At 34.9% G+C, this 6,964-nt stretch overlaps 1 long non-coding RNA gene across 2 annotated transcripts; it reads left to right on the plus strand.

Moving 5' to 3' along the window:
• The first annotated feature begins 3,091 nt into the window (after positions 1-3,091).
• Positions 3,092-5,008, plus strand: LOC136350112 (uncharacterized). 2 transcript variants are annotated; one of them, XR_010734074.1, is made up of 4 exons: positions 3,092-3,359; positions 3,432-3,558; positions 3,622-3,750; positions 3,806-5,008. It is a non-coding gene; the product is annotated as an uncharacterized lncRNA (long non-coding RNA). The 2 variants fall into 2 exon arrangements; XR_010734073.1 differs by having other exon boundaries at positions 3,116-3,558; positions 3,806-5,006.
• The last annotated feature ends 1,956 nt before the right edge of the window (positions 5,009-6,964 follow it).

Here is a 6,964-nt window from a genome sequence, read left to right on the forward strand (position 1 = left end):
CCAGGAGAATCCAATTATAGGTGCCCCATATGTCAACAAAAGCGTTAACAGCTTCAAAAATCAACTAGTCTTTAAATGGGCCACTAAGGAAAAATCATATAAAATCACACAGATGTTACTTGACACAAAAAAAACGAACAACGATATTCATCAGTGAAACACCAATAACAGAGGACATTCAAAAAATTCTGATCGAACAACTTCCACCCGATACTTATTGTCCTTATTTCCCAAAAAAGGAACTAGAACCATTAGTAGTTCGAGTATTCCAAGAAACCTTCAAGAATAACGCTTATAATCTAGTCATTTCATTACCTTATTAGAAGAGGTTTTCGATTCCGACGACCAACGCGAAATAATCGAGCGATATCACACCACGAAAACCCCACATAGAGGAATTACGGAAAACATAAAAAACATTAAGCAATTCTATTATTAGCCTAGCCTTTAAAGAGACGTCATAAATTTCATAAGTACCTGTGAAACCTGTCAGAAGTCGAAGTACGACCGTCATCCACATAAAGTAATATTCAAACCAACCCCCACAGGAAACAAACCCTTTGAACATCTGTATATGGATACATACTCTGTCAGGCATCAAAAATACTTAACCATTATAATTTCTCAAAATTCGCAGTCGCTTATCCTGTCAACGAAACAACAGTAAAAGTCTGTTTAAATTTAATAAAATTCTTTGCACACCACGGCACCCCTTCGAAAACAACAACAGACAAAACGGGAACCTTTAAAAATCACCTAATCTAGGAATTATGCAAAACGTACCAAATTGAATTACACTATACGACGTCATATAATCCCAACTCAAACTCGCCCATCGAGAGGTTTCATTTTACTCTAAAAGAAAGCCTCGTCGCCCTCAAAGATAGTGACCGTTCAAAACCCATACCAGACCTTGTGAATCTTGCCATTCTAAACTACAACAATAATATACATTCATCTCATTATTTTACCCCATTTCAAATTATAAAAGGAAATCTAGACTACCAGCTCAACTTCGAAAAAAGCCTTCACCAGATTCAAACTGATTACGTACATGAATTATCTAAAATCTTCAAAGAACTGAATGAAACAATTAATAAGAAAATTAATGTCAATAAAGCACAAGTCCTCGGGAAACTTAAGAAAGAACGACGAAACGAACCAGAAATCCCAGAAGCTACCAAACAACTGATGGCTACCCCCGTCAAACTACAACCCAAATACCGATTAACAACATTTCGTAACCTAAGACATCCAAGACATTAAAAATAAACCAAAATTTTAGAAAACTACGAGAAAAGATGAACCTCGTCCTAGCACTTCTGCAGCTCCTAGTTAGTGCCCAGTATAAGATTGAGAAAATTTTCAACCCTGTAGTACCGGTAGAAGAAAGACCCAGTTACATCATAGACGACCTACACCACGACTACTACCACATTAACCTGACAAACATACGTAACTGCTTAAGGTCAACGGAACAAACGCTCATTAAGCTAAATTTTACGCTGAGTACCTTTAATGCAACACACAGCACTCTCTTAAGGGCAAGGCTCAACGACCCGTTCGTACGAATAAACACCGTTAAATCATTCGTGAAACATTACTCGATATCCCTTAAAAGAACCAAAAGAGGTCTAATCGACATAGTCGGTAATGCCCACAAGTATCTATTCGGAACCCTAGATGCGGATGATGGCAAACGCTATGATAACTATATCGAAATCCTACAGAAAAATCAAGAAATTTTACGGCAAGACATTTCCATGACCCAGACAATGGTAAAAAAATTAACCGTAGACGTCGACTATCAGCTAAACGTTATCAAAGGAAACCAACAACAGTCGCAAACGCGAATCCATGACCTTACGCAATTAGAACAATCCACGTCAGAAGCTATTTATTTTACACTCTTACTAGACAACCTGGACAACAACATTCATATTATCGACAATATTAGCAGCAATATTCAAACAGCAATCGACTTTACCAAAATCAATACCCTACATCATAGCATACTAAAATACAACGAACTACAGTCAATCCTAAATCACCTAAAACCCAAACGCAGAATCCCTTTCAGCAATACACTTAGCTATTATGAAGTAGCTCACGCTGCAGTCACCATCCACAAAGACCTCGTGATATTCCACATACGCATTCCTTTAATCTCGGGAAAACCGTATACCCTCTACAGACTATTCAATTCTCCTTCACAACTACGTAATGACCATAACCAACCCCATTTTACTGAAATCGGAAACCAAATCATTCAACCTTAAAGAAAACTGCCCCAAGACAGATCGCATAGTCCTATGCGACGAAAATCTACTTCAAACTCATGAACAATGTATCATGGATACCCTTAATCTCACCAACCATTGTCCCATGATCCCAATTACTTATACCAAAACGCCACTTCTTAAATTATCAGATAACTCCCTCATAATAGTTCCAACCCCTCGAGCAATTGTGGAATTCCAATGCCCTAATCAACATACTGTCGAAACCATTAATGAAGTCTCCTTGATCATATTCCCTTAGAATGCTCCACAAAAATAGATAAACTTTTCGAAACTCAAAAGCCTGACACAATTAATTTACGCTTAAAGTTACCCCCAGTAAATATCAAAGATGATTTAAAAGCAAGATTCAATCCCCTACAATTGCACAACCTTGATCTAGAAAATATTCACACTGATCTAAATCAGGCTCAAAAACTAACCGTACAACATCTCAAGGAATTCGATACCATTACCATCAGCTTATCTATAAGTTCTCTTATTGTTATCCTCGTTGTGTTTGGTATTTTAGCGCTACTTACTTATTATTACTATAAGAAGAAATCCACACAATGTAAAAATGGCCCTACAAGTCCCACAGCTCGAAAATATGCGAACCCTATTTTCTCACACTTAACAAGGGAGGATTTATATGGATTTATAATAAAATATATACAGGGTGTCCAAGCTAACATTGAATATAGGAGATTAACATGGGAAATTGGTTTATATTTTTTTGCGCCTGTACGGATTATCCAATTGAAAAATTTTTATATGGAGGTCATAGTATGCAAGACCGGCTATCTTTCAGTATTTTTTTCAGTCTTCTAGTTACAGCCGTTTTGGCTCAAAACGCCTCCAAAATTCAAAAATTTGAATGTCCCGCGTAACCGTTCGGCGCCATGATTGGTCAGAATTAATGTCAAAACACAATGTCGCCAACAACGTAAGCGTAAACACCCCATTTCAAATTAATTTTCCCTTTTTGCTGATTTCTAACTTATTTAAGAATTAATTCAGGGAAAAATCAATGGAAAACCTGAGGATAATTATTATGTGGTCTGCTTTGATGTCCCTACGGTAAATACGCAAGTTTCTTATTACCCCATAATGATAACACAAAGACATAACCTAACCTTTTATCTCATTTAGTAAACCTCAAATGCCATGATTAAAATTACGAACTAGGTTCTACTAGATTTATAAAATTTTTATATTGTTTTGCTGTTTCAAGCAGTAATTAGGCCTGGTGACTGACCTACAGTGGTAGTGAAGTGTGGTGAGTGGTGGAAGTGGAAGCAATATTTATGTTGATGAATAAAGGATCATTTTTTTGAAATAGGATTGGGAGGGATGAGGAAAAAACACGGATTGGTGGTCCTAAAAAGAACCTTTATTTAAATGCAACAAGAAAAGAAATGAAAACAAATAAATTAAACAACTACCTACATATTAAAGCTCAACCAAACAGGTAAGGGAAAAAGCTAAAAAACTATAATCAAACATTGTATGAAAAATATTTACAGAAATTGCTCAAAAAGACCACTTTCTGCAGCTGTACAATATGCCAACCGATCCTGAAAGTTGCGGCATGTGTTGTCTAGCATCACAACACTGATTTGTTGGCATATTTGCTCTATGCCCAACCTCAAATCATTGACATTTACATCTATTCCTTGCATAAAGACGGTCATGGATAAATCCCCAGATAAAATAATCGCAGGGATTTAAGTCAGGGGACCGTAGAGGCCAGCTAATTGGTCCAAATTTCCCAATCCATCTGTCTGGAAATGTCTGGTTCAAAAATAACCGTGTCTGCATAGCTGTGTGACTGGGGGCCCCATCCTGCATGTAAAAGGTTCTTTCGATTGGTTCCACTGCTTGAATTGCAGGCAAAATGTCAGTGCGGAGCATCTCATTGTACTTGTTGGCATTTAAACTGCCATTGATGAAGAATGGTCCCAACAAGTTTCGCCCCAAAACCCCAATCCAGACATTTACTGTTGCTCGCCATTGGGCGCGATTATCGTTGACAATATGAGGATTTTCTAATGACCAAATCCTGTCATTTTGACGATTGGAGTTGCCTGTCAATCCAAATGAACATTCGTCACTGAAACAAATCTTCTTAACAAATCGTGGACTAACTATAAGCCTTCCTGTGATGAATTCACAGAGCTCCATACGATGGAAAAAGTCTTCAGGCAAAAGTTTTTGGTGCACTCTCTTTTTAAAAGATATGTAACCCTCTTTACATAAATGATAGTGTACAGTGGATTTTGCAACACCAGTTTCTTGGCTGATTTGCCTAACACTTTTGAAAGGGTCGTTACTTACAGTAGCAACAACAACAAGTTTTGCTATGTTTTCATCAGGACGAGTAGCAGCTTTACGTCGACGTTTACGTTCACAAGAACACATCGAATTGATACTCCCAGTTTCATCGAATCGAGCAACCAAACCTTGGAGAGAGCTTAGTGCTGGTATTGGGCGGTCAGGAAAAAGCGCTGAGAAGGTGTCTCTAATATGCATAAAGGAATTACCTGCCCAGTATTGCTTTAAAACTAGTTTCTTTTCTTCAAAATTCATAATTAATGAGAAATTGAATAAGAGGAAAAGTTGATAATAGATGTCAATGTGCAATTGTTTTTTGCAATTATTTTTTATCTTGGCCATGATGGTCAAACATAAATTTGTTGGATATTTACAATCAATAAATGAAAGCTTTTTGATAAAAAGTATTTTTATTTTCGAAATCACTCTACATCATTTTTCAAAATTGATCATAATAGTAAAGGTGTGTTTTGAATTAAATTTAAAATTGCCCGCGAAGATTCTGTCTAGTAAGTGAGATAAAAGGTTAGGTTATGTCTTTGTGTTATCATTATGGGGTAATAAGAAACTTGCGTATTTACCGTAGGGACATCAAAGCAGACCACATAATAATTATCCTCAGGTTTTCCATTGATTTTTCCCTGAATTAATTCTTAAATAAGTTAGAAATCAGCAAAAAGGGAAAATTAATTTGAAATGGGGTGTTTACGCTTACGTTGTTGGCGACATTGTGTTTTGACATTAATTCCGACCAATCATGGCGCCGAACGGTTACGCGGGACATTCAAATTTTTGAATTTTGGAGGCGTTTTGAGCCAAAACGGCTGTAACTAGAAGACTGAAAAAAATACTGAAAGATAGCCGGTCTTGCATACTATGACCTTCATATAAAAATTTTTCAATTGGATAATCCGTACAGGCGCAAAAAAATAAAAACCAATTTCCCATGTTAATCTCCTATATTCAATGTTCGCTTGGACACCCTGTATACAGGGTGGTCATTTAGTGCGGTCTCGGAAGATTACGGCTAAACAATTTAATATTTTGAATTTCTTTTTTTTTGCGTTATAGAGAACTCGATTATGGGCACATTCTAAAATTGTTTTCGTTTTATACAGGGTGTTCTAAATAAGTGAAAAATATCAAAGTTATGTTTTTTTAAATAGGACGCCCCATGTATTAATATCGTTTTAGATTTCTTGAGAAAAATAAATGTAAGCTTCATTAAGGTTTACTTGTCCCAAATCTTAAGGATTTCGAAATAATTAAGTTTTTTTTTTAAATCATGCAATTTTTAAAACTTTGTTATGAAGGACTTAAACTGGAGTAAATCGAAATTCATACCAAACCTTAGATATGAAACGTATTTTATGTCAGAATTATTAAAATTGAAATATCTCATACAGTGCGTCCAAAAAATAACATGAAAATTGTATTCTTTTTGAAAGGAAATAACTTGCTTAATTTAAATAGAACACCCCATATTTTATTACTCGAAATAAGAGATAAACATATGACTAATCAAAAATCGTTACACCTTCCAGTACCTAAATGTACAGGTTTTCTTTGAAAAATAAAATTTAAGAAAAGGTAGCAAAATTAATAACCGCACTATCTATTTTTATTTAATATAAAAGAATTTCTTTTAATAAACACTTAATTATAAACAATTTTCAATATATCCTCCATTCTGATCAATGCAAGCTTGAAGTCGAGTAACATTTTCCAGAATATCCCTATTTGCTCTAATAGAGTCAAAAACATAGCGGATTCTGATTTTCATATTGTCTCTTGTTAACTATGTTACTCGACTTCAAGCTTGCATTGATCAGAATGGAGGTTATATTGAAAATTGTTTGTAATTAAGGGTTTATTAAAAGAAATTCTTTTATATTAAATAAAAATAGATAGTGCGGTTATTAATTTTGCTACCTTTTCTTAAATTTTATTTTTCGAAGAAAACCTGTAATTTAGGTACATGAAGGTGTAACGATTTTTGATTAGTCATATGTTTATCTCTTATTTCGAGTAATAAAATATGGGGTGTTCTATTTAAATTAAGCAAGTTATTTCCTTTCAAAAAGAATACAATTTTCATGTTATTTTTTGGACGCACTGTATGAGATATTTCAATTTTAATAATTCTGGCATAAAATACGTCTCATATCTAAGGTTTGGTATGAATTTCGATTTACTCCAGTTTAAGTCCTTCAAAACAAAGTTTTTAAAATTGCATGATTTAAAAAAAAAACTTAATTATTCAGAACCGAGCGAGCCTTGATACAGTCAAGACGTGTCTGGTGCGAATAAAATAAACATTCTTATCAGTGTAGAGCTCAAAACAGGAAAGA

This window comes from Euwallacea fornicatus, unplaced genomic scaffold (genome assembly GCF_040115645.1).
Source record: "Euwallacea fornicatus isolate EFF26 unplaced genomic scaffold, ASM4011564v1 scaffold_112, whole genome shotgun sequence".
In the NCBI taxonomy this organism is placed as follows: Eukaryota; Metazoa; Arthropoda; class Insecta; order Coleoptera; family Curculionidae; genus Euwallacea; species Euwallacea fornicatus.